The sequence below is a fragment of the Nicotiana sylvestris genome, chromosome 10 (genome assembly GCF_000393655.2).
Source record: "Nicotiana sylvestris chromosome 10, ASM39365v2, whole genome shotgun sequence".
Lineage (NCBI taxonomy): Eukaryota > Viridiplantae > Streptophyta > Magnoliopsida > Solanales > Solanaceae > Nicotiana > Nicotiana sylvestris.
In genome coordinates, this window is record NC_091066.1 from 36,807,712 (window position 1) to 36,834,826 (window position 27,115).

Below are 27,115 nucleotides of genomic sequence, written 5' to 3' on the forward strand. Positions count from 1 at the left end.
CGATATGATGATGATGATGCCCACAGAGGCGAATGTTTTAAAAAGTTTATGTATATATATGTATTATGCATTTCATATCAGTAACCCCCAGAGGCACTTTGATGTTACAGGTTGTATCTCCTCTATCTCTCTCTTTACATTACTGTTCTTGTTTATGCTTTCCTGCCTGACATGCTCGGTACTTTATTCGTACTGACGTCCTTTTTGCCTGGGGACGCTGCGTTTCATGCCCGTAGGTCCCGATTGATAGGTTGACAGTCCTCCTAGTAGGCTATCAGCTCAGCGAAGGTGTTGGTGCACTCCACTTGCTTCGGAGTTACCTATTTGGTCAGTATGCTTTGGATATGTATTGATTAGTATGGCGGGGCCCTGTCCCGACCTTTATGATTTTATGTACTCTTAGAGGCTTGTAGACAGATATCAGGTGTATGGATACTTGTATGGCCTTGTCGGCCTATGTTTCGAGTTTACTAATGGTCATGTCGGCCTTATAGGCTCGTATGTCACATATATAAGTTTGTATATCATGTTGGGTCTTCATATGTTGAGTATTCCCTTATGTTTTATTCTTGTTATCTCATGACGAGTTTTCTGGCTCATTTACTCATGATAATATGATAAGAAAGATATGTTGCGTTGGTACTCGGTTGAGTAAGGCACCGGGTGCTTGTCGCGGCCCTTTGGTTTGGGTCGTGATAGAGTGGCTAAGAAACTTCTTAGCTAATATCCCTTTAATAAAGGACATATTGCCTCATGTGACTATGCTTGTGATTGTCAAGCGGCAATAGTTATTGCAAAGAATAAATCTTATAATTGTAAAAGTAGACACATGAAATTGAGATATGATATCATAAAACAACTGTTGAGAGATGGAATAATTTGCATTGACTATGTGAAGTCAAAGATAAATTTGGCCGATCCTTTGACTAAACCCATAGGAAGAAAATTAACTCTTCAAACCTCAAAAGAGATGGGGTTAAGGCCGACATATTGTCAATAGAGAGGGTAACCCAACCTATGTGATTGGAGATCCCATGAGTAGGTTCATATGGGTAATAACAAGTCAATTTTGGCACTGATGCACTAAAAGAGAGTGCTTGACTGCTACTTATTGAGAGGTTGAGTTATAACTCTTAATGAAATTCATAGTCCTTATGGATGGTGTATTTAAAAACAGTATACATTTGATGAATTCACCTGTATGAGAGTGGAGTGGGCCGCTCCTATGAGATTTTGGCCTAGTCTCTAGAGATCTCATGAATAACCAGGCACGTGCATGGCCTATTGGGCGTAAAACCGCATTGAATAGCAAAATTACCGGGGTCGAAATGTGATTGATACAATCTCTGGCTCACAATAAGAATTATTTGGTTCATAGAAATTTTATATTTCACCAGTAATTTTGTGAATTAAGTTTTATTGATCTATGTTTGGTTCATAGTCCAAAAGACACCAAACCTATTACATTTAGATCATATAAATCCAGCAAATTTTACTTTTTTTCCCAAAAATTCTTTTAAAATACTGTGGGGGATTATCAGCCAAATTGTATTAGTATTTTAAAAGAATTTATATAATTAGTAGTTGACAAATGTCTTTGCATGAAAAGGTAAAAGACAAGCTGTCTTACTATCAATGTGGCAACCAACCTTTAAACCTTTTGATAAATGACACATTCCTTTGGAGAAGTGACAAATGAAGATAGCCACATTGCAATCATTCACAAGGATAGAAACATGCACGTATGGCTATAAATAGCCTTCATTAGCCATTCATTCTCATCATCAGAAATCCTTATTATACATCTCTGTTAGAAACTTAGCATTTACCAGACTGTATAGAGAACCGGGTTCTCTATGAGTTTCTACTGAAAATACTGAGGAACCAAACTGTATAGCGATCTGGTCCTATATCAATTTGGTACAGTGCTAACTGCGGAATCAGTATATAGATGAGATACAGGATAAGTTCCCACTGTATAGAGAACCAGATTCTCTAGCAGTTCCTACTGTAAGCAACAGACTGTGCAACCAATCAGTACGGGGAATCAACTTCTCTAATTGTTACAGCAGCTCGGCAGTAAGTAAAGAACATAGAGGATTTTTATGTGGAAAAATCCCAATTCAAGGGGACAAAAATCACGACCTATACTTTTAGGCTTTCAACTTCACTAACTTGTAAAAACCTATTACAAGCCACTTTGTAATGACTCCATTACAAAGAATTTAACCCAACTAACTTGTGGTACTCTTACCAGAAGCCACTGTGTGACTCCCTAGTTACGAAGGATTTTACTAACTTATGATGCTCTCACCACAAGTCACTTTGTTACTCTACAGTTACAAAGACTTTTGTCACTCTAACTTGTAATAACCCTATTACAAGCCACTTGTAATAACTCTACTACAAAGGCTTTACAACTCGACTAACTTTAGCTAAGACACAAACTTGGAGGATTTGTAATTTTGGATTTTCTAAAACAACTTCTAAGAAAGCAAGATAGGAGTTATAATTGAAGAAAAAATAACAAAGACTCAACAAACCTAAAGACTTAAGACATCTTCAATCTTGGATCCGGTCCTTGAGGTTGAAACAGCTTTATTCTTGAGAGAGGTTGTTCTTGCACTTGATAGAATATTTTCGTTTCTGATTTTGCAAGTGTTGAACCTGAATATTGTGCCTTGCAAGAGGTTTATACTACAAAAAACATTACCTTAGTGATGTCAATTCACAATGGTGATGTCTAATCTCATTGGAAAGTGATTGTTGCACTGTCTGCTGCATTGTCTGCTTGCACTATTGCAGACAGTCACTTTTTGCAGTTACTTTTTAGCTGTACAATTGACTTATACTTTTGTCAGGGGAACAACAAGGTATCAGGTCCCTAATCTGGTTCCTGTGAATCTAAATCACAATGCATAGATTATCTTGAGTCGATTAACTTGAATGATTGTACCAGACATGCTTCAGGTCCTTTATCTGGTTCTCTCATGAAGTAAGTCATTTTACCTTCCTTGATTGTATTTTTATGTGTGTGACATCACTTACAATGATGTAAGAAAGGTAGGTAAAAATCCTTCCACAGAAAGTTGATTGTTGCACTTTTCCTGTACAATGGCGTGTGCAGGCAGCAACTATCCTGCTGGAGAGTTGACTTCATACAGTCTCCTCGGAAACTGGTAGGGACCTGTTTCCTCAGTTGTTCCTTTCACTCTTCCTCACTTGAGTCATTGCTATCAGCTTTGAGTACCAGGTTCTTCTCTTTCTTTGGTTCTCTTCTTTCACTGTCTATCTTGCTCTTCATCTCGTAGGTCTTCAGATTTCCAACCAGCTCTTCTATGGTTAGGTCATGTAGGTCTTTTGATTCAGTAATAACATTCACCTTGCTTTCCCAAGGGCTGGATCCTAACCTGGAACTTTGTGATCTCAAGGTCTTGTAGATGTGTAACAGGTTCCTTATCTGGTTCTGAATGGTAAGTTTTTTAGATCATTAAAACATAAAGTAAAGTACTTGTGCCCAAGGTACTTGTAACCTATCAATTTCCCCCTTTTTGATGACGACAAACTTAGAATTGATATTCCCCCGAGAACCAGATCTCCATATTGTTCCCCTTACGAATCAGTCATATTCCCTATGAAAACCGAACCTAAGGAGCCGAGCACAACTGGTTCCTCAAGACTATTTGGTAAATCATCAAAACTCAAAGTTCCATAACTTATCAGTCTCTCTCTTCTTCCTTCTAATTCCTTTTCTATAATATTTAATTAACATTACACATTAGTTGTTATTCCTTTTTTCCTAATAGCTGGATTTGTATAATATTTAATTTTGTTGATTCCTGTATCCTCTAAATAAAATAGAGGTAAGTGTGAACACCTAATTTTTGCACTATTTTAACACCTCCTAAAGTTATTAGTGTTTTGTTATTTTAATTATTTTTCTCAATTTGTGTGACTTTAATTGCATATTTCCTATCATAAAGTACTAGAAAATAGTTCTTTCTTCATTTGTGCATTTTAAGAATTAACTAGTTGTTCAGTTGGTGAATTAATCTAATTAATTGATCATTAGAATAAGTTATTTAATTAATTTATTTGTATAAAATTAGTTTAATAAGTAGGATTAAGGAAGAAATTTGGCCAAATTTGAAAGAAAAAGTGTCCAAGAGTGCAAGATAAAGGGCTGCCATTGAAAGGGTCTGAAACTACGTAGTTTTGCCTCAAAACTACGTCGTTTCACTAAATGAAACAAGATCAAATCATACCCATCCATTCCATCTTGATCCAATGGATCTCATTCACTCTTGGCTTAGGTATTTAAAGCCTCAAAAATCTGAAAATTGTCCTCATTTTCACCCATAATTCTTTTCTTCTTCTTCTTCTCTCTTCTCTCTCTTCACTCTCTCTACGCCGCCCCAGCTCCGCCCACCGCTGCCGGCCGAAAATCGCCGCCGCCGGCGGACCATCTCCAAACACCTCCAAATTCACACCATGTAATCTCCACAACTTCCTCTTTCCATATCTCCAAACCAAATCCTTCAAAAATCCCTCAAACTCCTTGAACCTTAGATCTAGGAAACTTTCCCGTCACTCTTTTGCCCAAATTCTTGAAGCTCCAACCACTACCGCCCCACAATACCTACATCAATGGATAGACCTCCCCAAGACCTAGCTATTGATGCCAATTTTACCCTGAAAATCCGGCGACCAAAATTCGGCCAAATTCCAGCGACCTCCCCGAACACCCTCTTCGGCCACTTGAATTATAAAATGGTAAAAATTCTATTCTTTTTTGTGGCTGTTTTTTCTATTTTATTTTTATTTTTTCAGATTTTATTTTTGTCTATTATTAATTATTTTAGCATTAGTTTTTGAAGTTTGAAATATTAAATTTTCTGTTTTTGCACTTGTTGAAGTAGTAAAATAGTTTTGTATTGATAAAAGTGAGGTAATGAAAAATACTTAAGAGTATATGGTACTTGTTTGGTTGTTTATATACTGCTTCAAGACTCTTTGAGTACAACACTTAAAAGTCAAATTATTTGGTAAGAAAATGTAGACCTTTGGACAGTGTTTGAATAAAAGTCTGTGTTTGAATAGTGAAGGGCAGATTTTGTTTGAAATACTCTCTGTTGGACAAGATTGAACCAAAAAAGTCTTGCTTTTGAATTTAAGAGCTGATTTTGTGGAAAAATCTGTCAGAAAGATTGATTTTTAATCTTGAAATAGCCGGTTGTTTCTGAGGAAAAAAAAGAAGAAGAAGGAGGACACTCCATCTTACTAAAGGGGCTCTACACACAAAAAATAGAAAAAGAATCAGTAGCTATAATATCCATTAGCAGCTTTTGTTAGTTGATTCTTAAGTGAAAAACTTGTTTAAGGAAAATAGAGTAGTCTTGAAAGATTTTTCTGGAGTTACATAATTGTACTGTTTTGCTGGGGTATTTCTAGTTTATTTTCTTGGGTTTGAATCTGCCGGTTGTCGCTGTCTTTTGCTATTGTTGCTTCCCGTTTAATTGTTTTACTGTTAATTTTTGAAAGAGCTGACTCTGCTGTATTTGTTCTTCTTTCTGCTGTCCAGGTAATTTTCGGACCATGTAAACTCATAAAATCGAGTTGGAATGAAAGATAATGACGCTGGGAAATATTAGTAGCTTTATCCTTCTATTGTAATTTATTTTCATATGCTCTTGAATGTTTGATAATGTTATAACGATATGTTAGTTAATTAAATTGTGTTAAGTATTTTTAATTATTTTTATTTTGCAAAGCATTAGATATAATTCCACTGGCATTTGGTTATCTGGAAAGAGCATATATAATAAATTTGAACCCTTATAGCCATGTTTGTCCCTTTGTTGTCACCAAGCTAAGTTTTTATTATTATTATTATTATTATTATTATTATTATTATTATTATTATTATTATTATTATTATTATTATTATTATTATATTTTAGAGTCCCAATAATTTTTTTTTATCTCTTAAAAAATACTTATTTAGTAAGGTAGTTAAGTTGTAGATTAGAAAGACAATCTGTAAACTTATTTTTGTAAATAGTTGGCTACGGATTGCAAATAGCAAGATATGGCCAAATCTGTAACATAGCTTTAAAAGGCCATATCTGCAGATTTAAAGTCCAAAAGCATATGGGCTTTTGGATTTTGTCTTGGACATGAGCCCATTTGACTCCATCAACCCAATAGTGGGCTGCCTCATTCAATGTCAAGACAAGCCCACATCTTACTAGTTTTAAGCAATGTCAATTGATAATTTTCTCTCATTACTCTCATCTTTTAAATTAGTACTCATAACAATAATTTCCTCTCATTAGTTAAGTTGTAGATTATTATTCAAATCTTTTCTTTAATTTAAGTTTTTTTAAAATAAATAAAACGGACATAAGAAAAACATAAAAATCAAATAAACCACAGTTTATCCAAGATTAATTCAAGCCAATTGTAGTCGATAAAGCCACTGTGCTAGAACCACGGGACTCGGGGAATACCTTACACCTTCTCCCTGGTCAACAGAATTTCTTACCCGGACTTGTTTTTGCAGACCAATAATAATAGACTCAAACCTTCCTTTGAATAGGGATTCAAATAAAAGGTGACTTGGAACACCGACAAAAATCAATTCCAAGTGGCGACTCTGTAAATAAAATAATCTCTATTCAAATTTTGTCACTTTAATTGGAAAAACTCTCTAACCCACATCCATAACATTTTGTACATATCTCTTGGAGGGGTAAAAAGGGGTGTGACAGCTCTGGCGACTCTGCTGGGGAAAACCAGAATTCGAGCTTGTACATGTTGACTTTTATTTGGCTTTATTAATTTTGTATATACTGTGATTTATTTGGGTATATTGTGCTACTTGTTTTCTTTTTACCGCTTTGATATTTTTGAACGGTACATATAAACTGTCTTCTCACGCACCCCCTCCGAGTCTTCTTGAATTAAAATTGGGCATTTGCTTGACATAGCCCGCTTTCTTTGAGATAGCCGAAGTGTTTGTCACCCGGTGAAGGATTTTAGTCACACCTATTTTAGGCGGGGAGCACCACCAGTTAAGCCGGAAAGCAATGCTACCGGTACACTGACCCTCATCGGCTCGAGCTGTCCGCTCGAGTAAGCCAGTCTAGATACCTTTTCCACCAAGATTTAAACCTAGAAGAACAAACCTCATATCGGATTTTCCTAGTAGGTTCGCTCTATGTGCATCACATGCATTTGACTTAGCGAAACTCGGCACAGGGGTCGGGTCCGTATAAGACAGGTATCCTATTTGAGACCATCATGTTCACGTATGTGCTACTTAATACATCATTTGGAAGACTTACTTGCATTGTCGACCGACTTTAGAAAATTAGTGTAGTAGAATTATTAAAAAAAAGGTACCCAGTTTTACCGAACTACGCAGATCTGATTCTCATCGGATGTGAGCTACGTAGGCAAACCTCATCGGTTCCGGCCTCCAATTTTCAAAAAAAAAAAATTCAAATATATTTCCCTTTACTTCCTTCTTTAGAAAATAATTTCTTAGAGACCCCAATTTTAAAAAAAAAAACAAAAAAAAAATTCAAAAATATTTTCTTCTTTTTTCTTTTATAAGTCTTTCTTCCGCAAAAAAAAAATCAAAATCAGATTTTTTTTCTTCAAAAATCACAAAAAAATAAATAAATGAAAAAGAAAAAAAAATCGAAAATTCCAAAAAAAATTGTTGAATTCCAAAATATATATTTTTTCAGCTTCAGAAGTTTTTCTTTCAAAAATTTTAAAAAAAATATTCGAAATTCAAAAATATTTTATGTCTTCTTTAGAAGTGTTTATTTCAAAAAATTCCAAAAACAAAAATTCTAAAAAAAAAAGAAACTTTAAAAATGAAAAAAAATCTTTTTTTTAATTATTTCTTTCAACAATTCCAAAAACAAAATGAAAAAAAAATCGAATTTCAAAAAAACATCGCTCTTCTTTAGAAGTCTCACTTTCAACAATTCAATAAAAAAAATTCTTTCTTCTTTTGAATCCTTTCTTTCTACCAAAAAAAAATCCAAAATTATTTTCCTTATTAGGAGCTTTCGTGGAGTTATTTGTATATGAGTAAAAAACGAGAGTTAGATTGTGTTTTATTCCTGATTTTTTCTGAAATACATATGATCTGATTCATGCGGCGTCACGATACGTAGGCAATCTCCATCGGATTCGATCATATCCATAGAATTAACCGAGGAAAAAATAAACTAAAAAAAAAAGAAAGAAAAAAAAAGAGAAAAAAAAAGAGAGTGACAAAAAATAAAAGAGTGACATAAAAAAGAAAGGAGAATGCCAAAAATAAAAAGCGACAGAGACGAAAAAAATCAAGAGTGATTAAATAGAGGTAGAAATAAAAGAAAAGAGGTACATACTTAAAGGGTTAGTTAAGGCCGGGATGAAACATGCAACCGTTCAAACACATGGTAGAAATGTTTAACTATTAGGTGCATTGCATCCCCAATGTGCGATTTCCTATGTGTTAAATGTCTCAAAACTAACGAGGTTGTGGTGTGAGCAAATTAGTCAGGTTCTGTTCAGGTGGTTGGTTTTGTTGGTATGTAGTGATGAACGCGCAACCTTGCACGCGGCCACAACATTATGCACAAAACTGAGCTCCACCTCCCAGAAATGCACATCCTTACCCAGCTCCATATAATCCCCAACCAAATGATCTCCGATACAATCCTCGCCTAAGAGAGCCTTTCAGAAAGAATCAGTTCACCCCTATTGGTGAATCGTATTCAAGCTTGTTCCAAAAGCTAATCAGGCTAGATCTGTTGCAGCCAGTGGCCCCGAAATAGCCCAACCCCGAGTCCCTCTCGCACCGAGCTGATGCTAGATGTGAATACCACTCTAGAACAGTAGGACACAGTACAGAGGACCGTTGGACCCTCAAAAGGGTAGTTGAAGATTTGATTGAAACTGAAAGAATCGTTTTTCGGGATGAAGAAGCTTCTGATGTGATGAACAATCTGTTGTCTGCCCACAACATTGGGCCAATGGTCAGAATGATTTGTGAAGCTGAGGATTTTGATCCGGCACCGAAGGCCGTTGCAGCCTTTGCCAAGATAGAAGAAAAGCCAAAAATGGTCGCCAAGCATGAAAGTTCCCCATCAAACGGGAGTCTTAGTGGTCAGTCTTGCTATCCTTTATGCGTCTGGATTATCTCAGGGTGTGATCCGGATGTTTTACCGTATTATCTTACTTTCTGATGCAAACCCTTCTATCTTCAAAAAATTGAAAAAAAATCAAATCAAAAAAAAAATCAAAAATCAAAAAATCAAATGAAATTAATATTTCATTTTCCACGAATGTCTCTTTTCTTAATCTTGTCATTTTTCTTTCTTAATCTCTTTTTAGTTCTGTTAAATGCAGATTTCAATAACATGACATGTTTGCGGACTTCATGCCCAAATCCTGAAAGTTGTTAGGCCTCGAAATAATGAATCAAGGATTAGATCGCAATAAAGATAAAGTTTAAGGAAATAAAACAAAGAGTTGGAACAACTGAAGGAAAATTGGTTCTCGGATTGGAAAGGTCCGTACATTGCAACAAGAGTACTGCCAAAAGAGTGCGTTGCACTTGGGACACATCGAAGGAAATATCCCTGAAATAACTGTCAATGCAAATGCAGTCAAAAGGTACTATGTTGGATCCTCCATATAGTACTAATATTCTCCAATTGGGATGACGAAGGCTTTCATTCTCGCTACCCAAACACTATCAACCCTTTGTAAACCCTTTGAGTCGGCTCCCATTCTTTGATCACCCTCTTTGGAACCTAAAGGTGTTATTGAAAAAAAAAAAGCAAAAAAATGAAATGAAAAATGAAACAAAAAATATCAATCAAAACAAGTTCAAGTCACCTTGAACTACGTTCGACTTGATTCCGAAAGGATACGTAGGCAACCTCTCTCAGGGGTTCAGTCACACCAAAAAAAAAATTCAAATTCCCCCAAAAGTGAAACTGGGGCAGATGTTGTAATGGTCCGGCGATAATCCCGCCTGAATGGTTCCAAAGTTGTAATTCGATCCAAATCATTTTTACCCAAATCCTTTCAAGTCCTTCCGATCAATCGGTGAGAATGTTCAAGGATCAGAGAATACGACTACTTGGATCCGATGCAATAAAAATGAGAGAAATAAAATGAGAGAGTCTTATTGGTGAAAACCCACACGGGCACCATGAGGCGATGGTAAGAAGAGAAATGAAAAATAAGAGAGTCTTGTTAGTGAAAACTCGTAAAGAGCACTATAAGGCGAGAAGAAAAATGAGAGAGGTCAGCTCGTGAAAACCCGCAAAAGGCGCCCCTGATCGAAAAGAGGATCCTCACAGCCATCGGCATTGACAGAGTCCTGGCAGGGTTTCTCGATTTTGAGGAAAAAATTGTGATAAATTTCTGAGAGTCGGACGGTTTACACAGATCGGGCACCCTGTCCAAAAGGCATGTCATGTTCATTGAAGTCCGCATGTACTCCAGATAAGTCCTTCTTTCCTTTCCCCAAAAGGGACACTTATTGTTTTAAACTCATTCTCCATTCCATTGTTTGTTTTCTTTGAATCCCTTTCGATCTAACACTGTTCTGAAACTAAGATAAAGAAAGGATGACAAGACTGATTTATAGGGTTCTCATTTGGCGCGAGTTAATGTGCAGAAAGGCACCCAACCTCGTACGGGCATCAAGTCGACCCCGACTAGCCATGACGGCCGATGCTTCGAAATCAAAACTCTTGGAAAGAGAAAATCAAATGGAGCGCCTATAAAGGAAAATGAAGTTGAAAAGGTTGAGTCCCACGTGGCTAACCGTCTCGGCATTGAGTTGAAAAAGCCAAGGCATCCCAAATGCTCTGAATTTGAAGTTGGGAGAAAGAAGCCAGAAAAGAAAGGCCAACGAAGGCGAAATAAAACTGGAAAAGGTTAAGTCCCACGCAACTAGCCATTGCAGCAAAGTTTGAGGAGCCGAAAGTTCCCCAATGCTCCGAAGAAAAGAAAAGAAAAAAAAAATGATGAAAAAAAAGAATATAAAAAAAAGAAGAAAAAAAGAAGAGAAAGTAGAAGGAAAAGGCCTACGAAGGCAAGATAAAGTCGAAAAGGTTGAGTTCCACCAACCAATCACCATGACAAAGTCTAGAAAAGCTAGAGTTATTCCTGAGTCAGAAAGGTAATTGGTATTCAGGAAGCAACCAGTTGCAGTTGAAAGGGCCAAGATCAAGTGATCAAAACAACCAAGGCCACAAAACCAACCACCGTTTCAAACTAACAATTGTTCTTTGTTTAAAAACATGAAACAGGTGCGATCCAAAGCAACCTTGTGAGAAGCAGGTGCAACCAAAGAGAAACTGCGCAAGGGCTAGAAAGAGCTTTGCAGCAATAATCAATCCAAAAGGGAAGTCCCCTCCAAGTTCTTTCCCACATTCCATGAAATAAAGAACCAAAAAAAAAATGAACGTCACCAAACGTAAGATCCTTAATATCTCCATTTTTTGTTTTCATCATGCATCAATATTATTCACACCTCCCATTTACGTAGCTTAACTTAGGTAGAACCGTTTCGCCTAGGGGGATCTAGCTCATAGTTTCCGGATAGAAGTACTCTTCGCTCAGGGTGTTTTACGTAGCTTAACCCAGGTAAAACCATTTTGCCTAGGGGGATCCAGCTCATAGTTTCTGGGTTGAAGTACTCTTCACTCAGGGTGTTTTACGCAGCTTAACCCAGGTAAAACCGTTTTGCCAAGGGGGATCTAGCTCATAGTTTCTGGTAGAAGTACTCTTCGCTCAGGGTGTTTTACGTAGCTTAACCCAGGTAGAACTGTTTCACCTAGGGGGATCCAGCTCATAGTTTCTGGGTAGAAGTACTCTTTGCTCAGGGTATTTTACGTAGCTTAACCCAGGTAGAACCGTTTCGCCTAGGGGGATCCAGCTCATAGTTTCCGGGTAGAAGTACTCTTTGCTCAGGGTGTTTTACGTAGCTTAACCCAGGAAGAACCATTTTGCCTAAGGGGATCCAGCTCATAGTTTCCGAGTAGAAGTACTCTTCGCTCAGGGTGTTTTACGTAGCTTAACCCAGGTAGAACCTTTTCTCCTAGGGGGATCCAGTTCATAGTTTCCGGGTAGAAGTACTCTTCGCTCAGGTTGTTTTACATTAGCTTAACCCAGGTAGAACCTTTTCGCCTAGGGGAATCCAGCTCATAGTTTCCGAGTAGAAGTACTCTTCGCTCAGGGTGTTTTACGTAGCTTAACCCAGGTAGAACCTTTTCGATTAAGGGGATCTAGCTCATAGTTTCCGGGTAGAAGTACTCTTCGCTCAGGTTGTTTTACATTAGCTTAACCCAGGTAGAACCTTTTCGCCTAGGGGAATCCAGCTCATAGTTTCCGGGTAGAAGTACTCTTCGCTTAGGGTGTTTTACGTAGCTTAACCCAGGTATAACTATTTTGCCTAGGGGGATCCAGCTCATAGTTTCCGGGTAGAAGTACTCTTCGCTCAGGTTGTTTTACATTAGCTTAACCCAGGTAGAACCTTTTCGCCTAGGGGGATCCAGCTCATAGTTCTGGGTAGAAGTACTCTTCGCTCAGGTTGTTTTTACATAGTTTAACCCAGGTAGAACCTTTTCGCCTAGGGGGATCCAGCTCATAGTTTTCTGGTAGAAGTACTCTTCGCTCAGGGTGTTTTACGTAGCTTAACTCAGATAGAACCGTTTCGCCTAGGGGGATCCAGCTCCTAGTTTATGGGTAGAAGTACTCTTCGCTCAGGGTGTTTTACGTAGCTTAACCCAGGTAGAACCGTTTCTCCTAGGGGGATCCAGTTCGTAGTTCCGGGTAGAAGTAATCTTCGCTCAGGGTGTTTTACGTAGCTTAACCCAGGTAGAACTGTTTCGCCTAGGGGGATCCAGTTCGTAGTTCTGGGTAGAAGTAATCTTCGCTCAGGTTGTTTAATACAGTTTAACTCAGATCGAACCTTTTTTCACCTAAAAGGATTCAACACTTTATCAATAATACATGGTGCTAACACCCGATTCTATTTCCTTCTAGTAAGAGAAAGTACCAGCCCCTGATTACATTTCCTTTCAGTAGTACGGGATACCGATCCCTGGTTACACAATCATTTGTTACCAAATTTTATCTCTTTTAGCTAGTTTATACTACTATTTCTGTCTGCCTTTTCAATAAATTAGATAATTTACAGATTTCTCTAATAACTCACAAAAATTTTCTAGTGCCAGACTGGGGCAAAAAAATTTCTTTGTTTGTCTTTGATGGTTTTGCGGGCTCGGCCGTATAGCACAAGTGAAGATTAAAGCTTGCAGTTTCAGTTTCTCATCAGAAGGAAGAAGTTTTTCGATCACAGGATAGTCGGAGTTAACTTTGACAATGTGTCAGTAACCCAGCTTCTCAAGATTCATCTTCTCAATTTCAGATCAGGAAAGCAAGCAACTGAAATTGAGTCATAATCGTTTCTTCAAAGAGTATCAAAATCCAATCTAAGGTCAACGCAAGCGAGCAGGACAAGAATCAAGATTTGACTCCAGAAGACGCATAGATAGGAATTTTGTACTCTTAGTTTGCAGACATATATAGTACTCTTCTCTTTTTCTTTTTTGATGTAAGAAGCGAGTAACAACAATAGCAACAGCGACAACAACAGCAGCAACAGTCTTAACTCTAGTATCCGGTAATTCCAGCTACCAAATTTTTCCAGAACTACACTGACCTGATTCCTTTATAGCCAAGGATATGTAGGCAGCCTCGGAAGCAAGGTTTGGTCACCTTTTTTTTTCAAAAAAAAAATTGTTTCCATTGGAGTGACATGTGAGCAAAAATTAGCTATGGCATTCATTTTTCTTTGCACGAAAACTCTTCATGTTCTCGAGCAAAGAGGTGCAGCTGTGAACACCTAATTTTTGCACTATTTTAACACCTCCTAAAGTTATTAGTGTTTTGTTATTTTAATTATTTTTCTCAATTTTTGTGACTTTAATTGCATATTTCCTATCATAAAATACTAAAAAAAATAGTTCTTTCTTCATTTGTGCATTTTAAGAATTAACTAGCTGTTCAGTTGGTGAATTAATCTAGTTAATTGATCATTAGAATAAGTTATTTAATTAATTTATTTGTGTAAAATTAGTTTAATAAGTAGGATTAAGGAAGAAATTTGGCAAAATTTGAAAGAAAAAGTGTCCAAGAGTGCATTATAAAGGGCTTCCATTGAAAGGGTCTGAAACTACGTAGTTTTGCCTCAAAACTACGTCGTTTCACTAAATGAAACAAGATCAAATCATACCCATCCATTCCATCTTGATCCAATGGATCTCATTCACTCTTGGCTTAGGTATTTAAAGCCTCAAAAATCTGAAAATTGTCCTCATTTTCACCCATAATTCTTTTCTCCTTCTTCTCTCTTCTCTCTCTCTTCACTCTCTCTACGCCGCCCCAGCTCCGCCCACCGCCGCCGGCCGGAAATCGCTGCCGCCGGCGGACCACCTCCAAACACCTCCAAATTCACACCATGTAATCTCCACAACTTCCTCTTTCCATATCTCCAAACCAAATCCTTCAAAAATTCCTCAAACTCCTTGAATCTTAGATTTAGGAAACTTTTCCGTCACTTTTTTGCCCAAATTTTTGAAGCTCCAACCACTACCGCCCCACAATACCTACATCAATGGATAGAGCTCCCCAAGACCTAGCTATTGATGCCAATTTTACCCTGAAAATCCGGCGATCAAAATCCGGCCAAATTTCGGCGACCTCCCCGAACACCCTCTTTGAGCATACCACCATTTTTTCGGCCACTTGAATTATAAAATGGTAAAAATTCTATTCTTTTTTGTGGCTGTTTTTGTCTATTTTATTTTTATTTTTTCAGATTTTATTTTTGTCTATTATTAATTATTTTAGCATTAGTTTTTGAAGTTTGAAATATTAAATTTTCTGTTTTTGCACTTGTTGAAGTAGTAAAATAGTTTTGTGTTGATAAAAGTGAGGTAGTGAAAAATACTTAAGAGTATATGGTACTTGTTTGGTTGTTTATTTACTGTTTCAAGACTCTTTGAGTACAACACTCAAAAGTCAAATTGTTTGGTAAGAAAATGTAGACCTTAGGACAGTGTTTGAATAAAAGTCTGTCTTTGAATAGTGAAGGGCAGATTTTGTTTGAAATACTCTCTGTTGGACAAGATTGAACCAAAAAAGTCTTACTTTTGAATTTAAGAGCAGATTTTGTGGAAAAATCTGCCAGAAAGATTGATTTTTAATCTTGAAATAGCTGGTTGTTTCTGAGGAAAAAAAAAGAACAAGAAGGAGGACACTCCATCTTACTAAGGGGGCTCTACACACAAAAAAAAGAAAAAAAATCAGTAGCTATAATATCCCTTAGCAGCTTTTGTTAGTTGATTCTTAAGTGAAAAACTTGTTTAAGGAAAATAGAGTAGTCTTGAAAGATTTTTCTGGAGTTACATAATTGTACTGTTTTGCTGGGGTATTTCTAGTTTATTTTCTTGGGTTTGAATCTGCCGGTTGTCGCTGTCTTTTGCTGTTGTTGCTGCCCGTTTAATTGTTTTACTGTTGATTTTGGAAAGAGCTGACTCTGCTGTATTTGTTCTTCTTTCTGCTGTCCAGGTAATTTTCGGACCATGTAAACTCATAAAATCGAGTTGGAATGAAAGATAATGACGCTGGGAAATATTAGTAGCTTTATCCTTCTATTGTAATTCATTTTTATATGCTCTTGAATGTTTGATAATGTTATAACGATATGTTAGTTAATTAAATTGTGTTAAGCATTTTTAATTATTTTTATTTTGCAAAGCATTAGATATAATTCCACTGTCATTTGGTTATCTGGAAAGAGCATATATATTAAAATTTGAACCCTTGTAGCCATGTTTGTCCCTTTGTTATCACCAAGCTAAGTTTTTTTTTTTTTATTATTATTATTATATTTTAGAGTCCCAATAATCTTTTTTTTTTTATCTCTTAAAAAATACTTATATAGTAAGGTAGTTAAGTTGTAGATTAGAAAGACAATCTGTAAACTTATTTTTGTTAATAATGGGCTATGGATTGCAAATAGTAAGATATGGCCAAATTTGTAACATAGCTTTAAAAGGCCATATCTGCAGATTTAAAGTCCAAAAACATATGGGCTTTTGGATTTTGTCTTGGACATGAGCCCATTTGACTCCATCAACCCAATAGTGGGTTGCCTCATTCAATGTCAAGACAAGCCCACATCTTACTAGTTTTAAGCAATGTCAATTGATAATTTTCTCTCGTTACTCTCATCTTTTAAATTAGTACTCATAACAATAATTTTCTCTCATTAGTTAAGTTGTAGATTATTATTCAAATCTTTTCTTTAATTTAATTTTTTTAAATAAATAAATAAAATGGACATAAGAAAAGCATAAAAATCAAATAAACCACAGTTTATTCAAGATTAATTCAAGCCAATTGTAGTCGATAAAGCGACCGTGCTAGAACCACGGGACTCGGGGAATGCCTTACACCTTCTCCCTGGTCAATAGAATTTCTTACCCGGACTTGTTTTTGCAGAACAATAATAATAGAGTCAAACCTTCCTTTGAATAGGGATTCAAATAAAAGGTGACTTGGAACACCGGAAAAAATCAATTCCAAGTGGCGACTCTGTAAATAAAATAATCTTTATTCAAATTTTATCACTTTAATTGAAAAAACTCTTTAACCCACATCCATAACATTTTGTACATATCTCTTGGAGGGGTAAAAAGGGGTGTGACAGTAAGCTTGTTTAATCCTGGAGAAATATTTCACACTCCTGAAATAGTTTCTTAGGATAGTGCCCAGCACAACTCAAGTCAGTTGGTGTATTTTCGCTCACAAATAATATTATTACAGTATTATTATTATCGTTACTTTTCGGTGTCATTTCTCTGCAAACTAGTGTCTGAAATTTGGTGCAATGGCCATCGTCTGGTAATTGTTCATTGTTGCATCTATTTTGGGGGGCCACTTTAATGATCATCTGTTCTCTAGTACATTGTAAAATAAATGTTGCAACATATATTTCCAAGTCATCACCTTGTTTTAGTTTTTGCAAAAGTTTGAATCACTACAAATGGTGTTGTTTTTTAGTAGTGAACATCACCCCCAATCGTCAAACATTTCTTTAACTCTTTATTTTCTTGGTAAATTTGTTTGGAAAATTCGTGATATCTCAAAAGGTAATGTTCATTTTGACTTGAAAAATCTTTTCTTTTTAAAATATTATTTATATCTGCTTATTATTTAGTAAGTTATTTTAGAATTAATAAAGTCAAATTAGCCGTTACTAGCCGTTAACTAGCTGTTATCTAGCCGTTGGAGCAACATCTATATAAATATGGTATTTGGAGAGCTAAAGATACACTTTCTAACATAACTTTCTAATTCATCTTCTTCCTTCAATATAATGTGTTTCTTTATTGAATTTTCTGCTAGTTCTGTTCTCAGTTTTATAACTGGAAGAGCTTGTTGAATCTTGAAGGATACGCCTAATTTTATTCATTATTGTGTGAGCGAAATATCCTTAAGGGTAGTGTCCTTAACACGCTTCAAGTTAATTCTTATTCTCCATAACCAATATTTTTCTAACAATCTTAAGGATATTTTCACATTGTTATGGAGAATCAAATTTGACATTGACCAAGTTATTGTTCTAATTCTAAAATGGGACCTATACTTCAAGTTTGCGCAACGATCTCATGGAGAATAAATTACACCACTCTCTATTCAAATTAATTTTGTGAGCTACGAAATGTTAATCAAGTTATTGTTTCAATTTTGTGCATTATCACATCATGAAGGATAAATTACACCACACAATTAAGGTACGTTTTTTCTAGTATTTGAATACGCTTAAGCCTATGTAAGTGTAGATTTTTTTATAGTTATATAATTATATCGTGGGTACAAAATTAATGTTTATTTAAGAATCATTTTATTCTAAAAGCTCACAAAAAATATTCTTTCATGTTTTATATTAGCATTCATATCTCACTGTAATTTCTTCGAGAACTAATGTGTTCAACTTCAGCACAAATTTAATAGTAGGACTTTCCTGCAATGAATTATTTTATTCTTGTTATATTAATTTTTATTGTTAATTAAGAATTACATTGAAGAGTGGTAACCAGCTAATAGAAAAAGTGGGTTAATGATGAATCTCTTCAATAGCAAAAATTCACAAAATTTGCTATGCCAAGTTTGACAAATTTTCAATTGAAGTATTTTCATTTTCTTTGAAATCACATGAACAATATTTATCCTAACCTTTTATCAAGACATACGTGCTTCGAAAATTTTTTCCTACATAAATTTTTCTATCTCTTGGACAGGTTAATTTTATTCCTGTAATTAGTGATTTGGGTGAAGGAGAATTGGAAAATAACATAAGATTAAATGGTTTGATTTTTCTTGTGATTATATACTGGATTTAAATATTTATTATTAATAAATTGCATGCGTATTGGTCCGTATGATAATCTTCAAGGTGAAGCTATATATTAGCTTGTTATTTATAAAGTAGAATTCTGTATGAGTTGGGAAAATATTATCTCTGTCACAACCCAATCCCCGAACCCGGTCGTGATGGCGCCTCTCGTGGCCAGCCAGACCAAAATGGAACACCTCTTTTAAACAGTTAATCATCATAAACAGTAATAATATATAATATAACACTCATAAATTGCGGAATTTTAACGTTAACAACAGCAGGAACCATCCCGACGCAGCCCAAACCGGGGTGTCACAAGTCATGAGCAACTAAGAAGTCCGAATACAAGTCTACTGAACATAAAATCCGATACAATAGTTCAGAAAAAAAAACATGGAAATGATAGGATAAGGGAGGCACGGGGCTGCGAACGCCAACAGCTACCTCGTAGTCTCCAAATCACTGCTTGGACTGGGAGAAATCAGCACTCAGGAGCGGACTCTGCAATGCCTAAATCTGCACACATGGTGCAGGGAGTAATGTGAGTACTCCGACTCAGTGAGTAACAATTATAAATAATGGCTGAAAGTATAAAAACACGTAAAGACACAAAGCAATTCCATATTAAGCAGTAAAATCAATTAAAGTAGTAAATCAGTGAAGAATCAAATGATATTCCCTTTTAAAACAAGTAAAACAGGTAATTTAACAGGTAAATAACAAGTAGAAATTCGCCCCTCGGGCACAGTATCAATCGCTCAGCATAGTATCAGCCCTTCGGGCTCACTCTCAGCCCCTCGGGCTACCTCACAATCACTCATATCAGCCCCTCGGGTATAACATCAATCACTCAGAACAATGGGTACCCGCACTCCCTGTGGGTGTGAAAACTCCGGAGGGGCCCCTTACGGCCCAAGCCTATATCAAGCCACCTCGTGGCATCATCACTTGGCACTCGGCCTCACATCACTCAAGCCACCTCGTGGCATATAAAGTATCTCAGGCCCTCAGCCTCATATCACTCAGCATATCCTCACATATGGCCCTCGGCCTCACTCAGTCCAAAAATCATCACAAGCCCCTTGGGCATTAGTAAAACAGTAGTTCTCAGCCCAAAACATGATGTAGAAATATCATTTAAGTTTCAAATCTGAGTAAAAGTGGCTGAGTTTGTAAAACAGTAGATATCAATAGGACTGAGTTCAAATAATAAGTCAAGCAGTGAGGAAAACAGTGATAAAAATCTCCGAAGGGTTCAAATAGTTGGCACGAAGCCCAAATATGGCAATCAGCCCAAATCATGATGATAACAAATGAATTTCAGTCAAATATTCGGTAAAATCATCAATCGGGATGGACCAAGTCACAATCCCCAGTAGTGAAAGACCCCATGCTCATTATCCAGCGCATATCTTGCCTCAATATAGCACTACGTTGTGCAATCCGGGGTTTCAAACCCTCAGGACATCATTTACAACCATTACTCACCTCGAACTGCTAATTCTCTAGCTCGCGACGCCTTTGGCCCTCGAATTGGCCTCCACGCGTGTCGAATCTATCCAAAATCAGAACGAATACGTCACAATATACTAAGGGAACAAAGCCCAATTGAAAACATTCGAAAAATATCAAAAATCTCGAAATTAGCAAAACCCGAGCCCCGGGCCCACGTCTCGAAATCGGGTAAAATTTACATTTTCAGAATCCTCATACCCTCACGAGTCTAACCATACCAAAATTATCCAATTCCGATACCATTTGGTCCTTCAAATCATCATTTTACATTTTTGAAAGGTTTCACAATTTTCTTCCCAAATTCCATCTCAAATCAAGAATTAAATGATGAATTCAGTGATAGATTCATGTATTCTAGCCAAATCTGAGTTAAAATCACTTACCCCGATGAATTTCTTGAAAAACCTTCGAATCGCCAAAATCCGAGCTCTCTAGGTTAAAATATTAAATAAAATCCAAGACCTCGTATTTATTGGTACCCCTCAGGTTTCAGCCACTGCGGTCGCGCCCGCTTTTGTGCGGTCCGCGCGACGCCTACCGCACCCGCGCCCGCTTTTGTGCGGTCCGCACAGCACTCAATGCGGGGGCACTTACTTTTGTGCGGACCGCGTGAGTGAGTTCCGGGGCCTGCAACCCCTGTAGACCTGCTACAGCTATGATTTTTGCACTAAAACATCCCGGAACTCCCAGAACTTCGAACCAATTGCACCAACACATCCCATGACATCGTTCAAACTTGCTCAATACTTCGGAATGCTCACAACAATATCAAATCACCAATTTAACATAGGATTCAAGCCTAAGAACTCCAAGAACTCTTAAATTATGCTTCCGATCAAAAGGTCTATCAAATCTCGTCCGAATGGCCTGAAATTTTGCACACACATCCCAAATGACAAAATGAAGCTACTACAACTCTCGGAATTAGAATCCGACCCCAATATCAAAATCTCGCCTATCAACCGGAATTTGACGAAATATCAATTTCGCCAATTCAAGCCTAAATCTTCTCTACAACTCCAAAACCCATTCCGACCATGCTCCTAGGTCACAAATCACCTCCCGAAGCTAACCAAACCATCGGAACTCACTTCCGAGCCTTCTAACACATAAGTCAACACCCGGTTGACTTTTCCAAGTTAAGCCTTCTTAAAAGAGACTAAGTGTCTCATTTCTTACCAAATCCTCTCCGAACTCGAACTAATCAACTCGATCACATAAAACACGGATAACGAAGCGTAAAGAAGCTGAAATGGGGAAAACGAAGCGGTAACTCATGAGACGACTGGCCGGGTCGTCACAATCTCCTTAACCTTAAATTTTCGAAAATGTGGGGGACCATGTCCAGAGTTATATAGCCTGATCCTGAGACGGAAAAACTTAGGAAAAATTCTTCATTAAAATTATAATGACGCCCTAAAAAATAAGATTTTTTTGTAGTGAAAATTTATATTGAAAGATAAAAAATATGTTGTATTTTTGGCCTTGAAAAGTTATTTTTCTTTCGGTTTTTAGCCATTTGGGTGATGTAGAAATCATTAAATTATGACCCGATTTCTATTGATTTGAGATATTTCTGTAGAAGTTAAAGTTGCTTTTATATTTAGAAAATTTTACTTTGGTACTTGACTATGGAAGATACAAAATGAAAATAAATTCTTATGTGTTGAAAGATGTTTCAAAAGGCACTTGTACAAAAGTCAAGTTTTATTTAATTTGAGATGATTTTTTGCCTTATTTGAGAAATACTATGACTTAGTATTTTGTGTGCAAATTTTTTACTGTATTAGAAGGATACAGTGATGATATTGAATCTCTGATTCAGATGAGAAAAGCTCAATAGTGATTGTGTTATCACCTTTTGGTGGGTGTTGTGGTATTAAAATTTCCTAGAAGTGAGGTTGATTGACCAACCTCTTGGTGAGTTAATGTAACACCCCAGACTTTAGACAGCGTCTCACATCGGCAAAACACAAGAGGGATGCTTGGTATATGAGTTAACAAGTCTTGGCCCCTAGTGACGCATTTTAAACATGTGAGGGCTTAGGCCCAAAGCGGACAATATCACTAGCGGGTTGGGCTGTTACAGATGGTATCAGAGCCACTCTTGTGTCAGCCATACCGATGTGGGTCAGAGTTCAACTAAGTTTAGGCAAATCCGGTTAGGCTGGGCAAACCTCAGTGCTGAGTCTAGGCAAATCCCATGCGATAGGGCAAACCTCAGCAAGAACGCTGAGTCCATAAGAGGGGGTGTATGTAACATCCCAGACTTCAGACAGAGTACCACATCGACAAAATACAAGAGGGATGCTGGGTGTATAAGTTAACAAACCTTAGACCCTAGTGACGCATTTTAAACCCGTGAGGGCCTAGGCCTAGGGCGGACAATATCACTAGCGGGCTGGGCTGTTACAGTTAAACCGACAATAATAATGTTGATAAATTGTGATTTTCAAGGCGCAATAACCATTGTAAGAAAATAAATCTTCCAATGGGAAGAGTAGACACATTTTCTTAAGATATAATGTCATAAAGCAATTATTTAGAGATGAGAATTTTTATATGTAGTCAAAAAGGATTTGGTCGATCCTTTGAGTTATAAGTGAAATATCGAGGGGTTGAGACTTTTGCCAATTTGAGATATATTAACAACGATGGTAACCCAACCTATGTGATTGGAGATCCTATGAAGTAGGTTCATATGGGTAATAACAAGTCATTAGTTGATCAAATATGCACTATTAAATTATGTTTCTTCGAATGGTGCATGTGTGTATATAGTGCAAGACTTCAAGGAATGTGTGGTTGAGTTATTAAACTCTTAATCCAATAATCCATAGCCTTTTGTAGGTGGTGCATTGCGTTGCAGAATACACTTGATGGGTGGACCTATATGAGTGTTGAGTGAGGCCGTTCCTATGAAATTTGTGGCAAAATTTCTAGAGCACTCATGAAAACCAGGCGCGCGCATGGCCTATTAACGCAAAACCGCGATAACAGCAGGAATTGTGGGAATGTAATATGATGAATAAGGTCCCTAACTTACAACAAGAATTTTTTGGTTCATAGAAGTTATTAGCTTCACTAATTATCCTCTAAGTTAAATCTTATTTTATATGTATCTGGTTCATAGTCTATAAGACACCAAATGAATTTCATTATACCGAAACCGAGCAAATTATACTCTCTTTCTTTCATTCTTTCTTTATTTACTATTTATTTTCTATATCCCTTTTGAGGTATGTGGGAGATTGTTGGGAAATTCGTGATATCTCAAAAGGTAATGTTCTTCTTGACTTGAAAAAACTTTTCTCTTTGAAATATTATTTACATATAATTATTATTTAGTAAGTTATTATTAGAATTAATAGAGTCAAACTAGCCATTATTAGCCGTTAACTATCTATTATTTAGCCGTTGGAGCAACATTTATATAAATATGGTCTTTGGAGAGATAAAGATACACTTTCAAACATAACTTTCTAATTCATCATCTTCCTTCTATATGCTGGGTTTCTCTATTGAATTTTCTGCTAGTTCTGTTCCCAGTTTCATAACTGGAAGAGCTTGTTGAATCCTGGGGGATACGCCTAATTTTATTCATTATTGTGTGGACAAAATATCCTTAAGGACAGTGTCCTTGACACGCCTCAAGTTCATTCTTATTCTCCATAAGCAAAAAATTTCCAATAATTTGATCCCTTTACATTATTTATGTAACATGAACGTAAAATTTTACTCATTTTTTTTAATTATGCATTGCAAGGGCTTAGGGGAGGAAATTACAAGATTCAAAATATAAACTCCCAATAAAGCGTTGTTCATAACCAACCAATCGGGCTACAATTTAGCTCGTGCGATCCGACTTTTGTTGGACATAACACTTTAAAAAATCGTTCAAATATGGTAATTGAAAACTTAGATATTTTAATTTAGTTAGACTAGTTTTAGTGTACGTGTATATAACGTCAGTAAACTAAAACTTTATACAAGAAAATTAATTATGTAAATAAAAAAATAACGTTAAAATAAGAATTATTTAAGTGAAAAAAATAAACGTGATTACATAGATGTAGTAATTGGATATTTTCAGAATTTGCAAAGATAAACAGATCATTTAAGTTAGTTATATATTATTTTAATTATAGGTATTTTATTGTATGAGATAATAATATCTTAGTATATTATTGAATCTAATCTAATATCTCTTTCATTAACGATGTTGTCGATCCTAAACATTTCAAAATATTTATTTAATGCTGAAACAAAAATGATGACTCTTTATCATTTAATCATTTAGATGTTTATTACTTTACAATAATAATAACTTACAAGTAAAATATTTAATCAAAGAAACTATGAAATTTTTTCTTTGGTTAATCACCGTATTTAGATAGAATTAATGATTTAAAGTTGTAAAAGGAACAAAAATTCCAAAATAGTAAATTTACAGAAAATGAAAAATGAAGAACATAATAACTTCAGCTATATATAGTCAAACTTATGAATGTATAAACATATAATGCAAAGATTAATAGCATCAATTCAAGAAGAAAATATTCCTAAAAACATAAATTAAATAGTTAATTTCAAACATTAGTTTGAATAGTAGAAACGGAATTATAACTAGGAGCACACAATGTAGTTCTACTTCATTAGGTCCAGCACTAAAATTAGTGCACTGCAATTGATCGCAAGTGGTAAGATCATAATAAAGAGAAAAAGAATGATTCAAACTTTCTTCAGAATTGTCGAACGCAACCTTCATACTTAATGCAGACAATACAAAAGCGCACTTAAAAACCAAATCCGTACTCTAGCCAAACTTACCATAACCATTAGTTTTGAGCCTACAAATATAATGCAACAGTTGGCATTATTTATGTAACGACTCGACTTGTCGTTTTAAGAATTAACGCCTCGTTCAACGACTTAAGATCTCGACCAGCTTCGTAATATGTATTATGACTCGCATGTGAGATCGAGTTTGATTTTCGGAAGATTCGGAGCTAAATATAAAGAATATTTTGAGGCTTAAGTTGGAAAAAGTCAACCGGATGTTGACTTATGTGTTAGAGGGTTCGGATGTGAGTTCTGATGGTTCGGTTAGCTTCGGGAGGTGATTTGTGACTTAGGAGAGTGATCGGAAGTGGTTTTGGAGGTACGATATAGAATTAGGCTTGAATTGGTGAAGTTAGTATTTTGATGAATTCCGGTTGATAGGTGAGATTTTGATCCGAGGGTCGGAATGGAATTCCGAGAGTTTCTGTAGCTTCGCTATGTCATTTTGGACTTGTCTGCAAAACTTGAGGTCATTCGGACTAGTTTTCATGTGTTTCGGCATCGGTTGTGAAATTTGAAATTTAAATAAGTTCTTAGGCTTGAATCCATGCATAATTGGTAATTTTGATGATATGTGATGTGATTTGAGGCCTCGACTAAGTCCGTGATGTGTTTTCAGACTTGTTGGTACTTTTGGTTGAAGTCCCGGGGGTCTCGGGTGTGTTTCGGGTGAGTTTTGAGCAAGTACAGACACCCCGGAACTTAGAAAAATGGAGAGGGAAGCAGTGGCGGCGCGGACCGCGCTCCTTCTCGCGCTGGACGCGCAGGGGAAGAATCTGCAGGTCACTCGTCCTACTTCGGAAGCTCATATCTTTTGATCCACAAGGACTTTTGAGGTGATTCAAAAATGAAAGTTGTAGTCCATCGAGTCTAGTTTCCAGAAAAGTAAAGATATCGCAATTTGGATATCTGTAGAGAAGGTTATGGCGAAAATACTAAAGCATGTCCCTGCAGAGCAAGGCCTGCGCGACCGCGGACGTTTCTGCGCGGACCCAGCTGATTTTGCGCGGACCGCGGTCATTTTTGTGCGGTCAGCGGTGTCGGAATCCGAGGGGTACTCTATAAATACGAGCTTTTGGGTTTTTATTTGATATTATGACCTAGAGAGCTCGGATTTTGGCGATTTTTCGAAGGTTTTTCAAGAAATTGGTCGGGGTAAGTGATTCTAACTCAGATTTGGTTAGAGAATCTATCACTGAATTCATCATTTAATTCGTGATTTGAGATGGAATTTGGGAAGAAAATTGTGGAACCTTTCAAAAATGTAAAATGATTATTTGAATGACCAAATGGTATCAGAATTGGATAATTTTGGTATGGTTGAACTTGTGGTTGAATGAGTGTTCATATTTTGCTACTTTCATCAGATTCTGAGACGTGGGCCCCACGAGTAATTTTGAGTTAAATTTCGGATTTTAATGGAAAATGTAGAAATTCATATGTAATTAATTCTTATAATTTTTACTGACTGAATCGAATTGTTTATGACTAGATTTGAGAATTTCGGACACGAATTCGCGAGGCAAAGGCTTGAGTTGGCCGTGGAAGTTCGAGGTAAGTGTTTGGTCTACCCTAGCTTGAGGGAATAGGAGTTGAGTATATTTGCTACTTGTTATGTGATGTGTCCGACGTATAGGCATGGTGACGAGAATCTATACGTTGGGGGTCGAACATGCCCGTGAGTCTTGTATTATAATTGTTGTGACTCTGTTGTAGTTTATTGCGCTTCATGTGTTATTATTATTATTGTTCCCTTGTTGGAATGTTTGTTTTGATAGTATTGTTCCCTTATTGGGATGGTTGTTTTGATAGCATTGTTCCCTTGCCGGGAAAGTTAATGAAGTAATTGTAGTTCTTGAACTTCGAGGAGCAATGACTCATGTTATAATACGAATTGTGAAAGTTTATGAGATAATTGCATACTTTGGAGCATTGGCTCAAGTGTTAGAGTGAGTTATGAAATGAAAGTGAAAGAAAGAGAAAGAGGCATCAATTGTTCTATTACCGGGAAATTTATATTATTAATGTTGTCTCCTTGCCGGGATCTAAATTGTTTACTTATTGTTCCCTTGTCTGGATTCCTATTTTAGCCTTGTCTATTCCCTCGCCCCATTGTTTGTGATTGTTGCTTGGGTAAGGAAGAGTGATAAAGCACGAAGGGTGATGCCGTGTATTGTTGTTTGTGAGGAAAGAGTGTAAAGCACGAAGGGTCATTCCGTGTCATGATTTAAATGTTAATGCACGAAGGGTCATTCCGTGCCA

At 36.5% G+C, this 27,115-nt stretch overlaps 2 long non-coding RNA genes across 2 annotated transcripts; both read left to right on the forward strand.

Moving 5' to 3' along the window:
• Positions 1-4,348: 4,348 nt before the first annotated feature.
• Positions 4,349-5,844, forward strand: LOC138880385 (uncharacterized). The gene is made up of 2 exons (XR_011403021.1): positions 4,349-4,773; positions 5,582-5,844. It is a non-coding gene; the product is annotated as an uncharacterized lncRNA (long non-coding RNA).
• Positions 5,845-14,404: 8,560 nt separating this feature from the next.
• Positions 14,405-15,812, forward strand: LOC138880384 (uncharacterized). Its single transcript, XR_011403020.1, has 2 exons — positions 14,405-14,850; positions 15,661-15,812. It is a non-coding gene; the product is annotated as an uncharacterized lncRNA (long non-coding RNA).
• Positions 15,813-27,115: the final 11,303 nt, after the last annotated feature.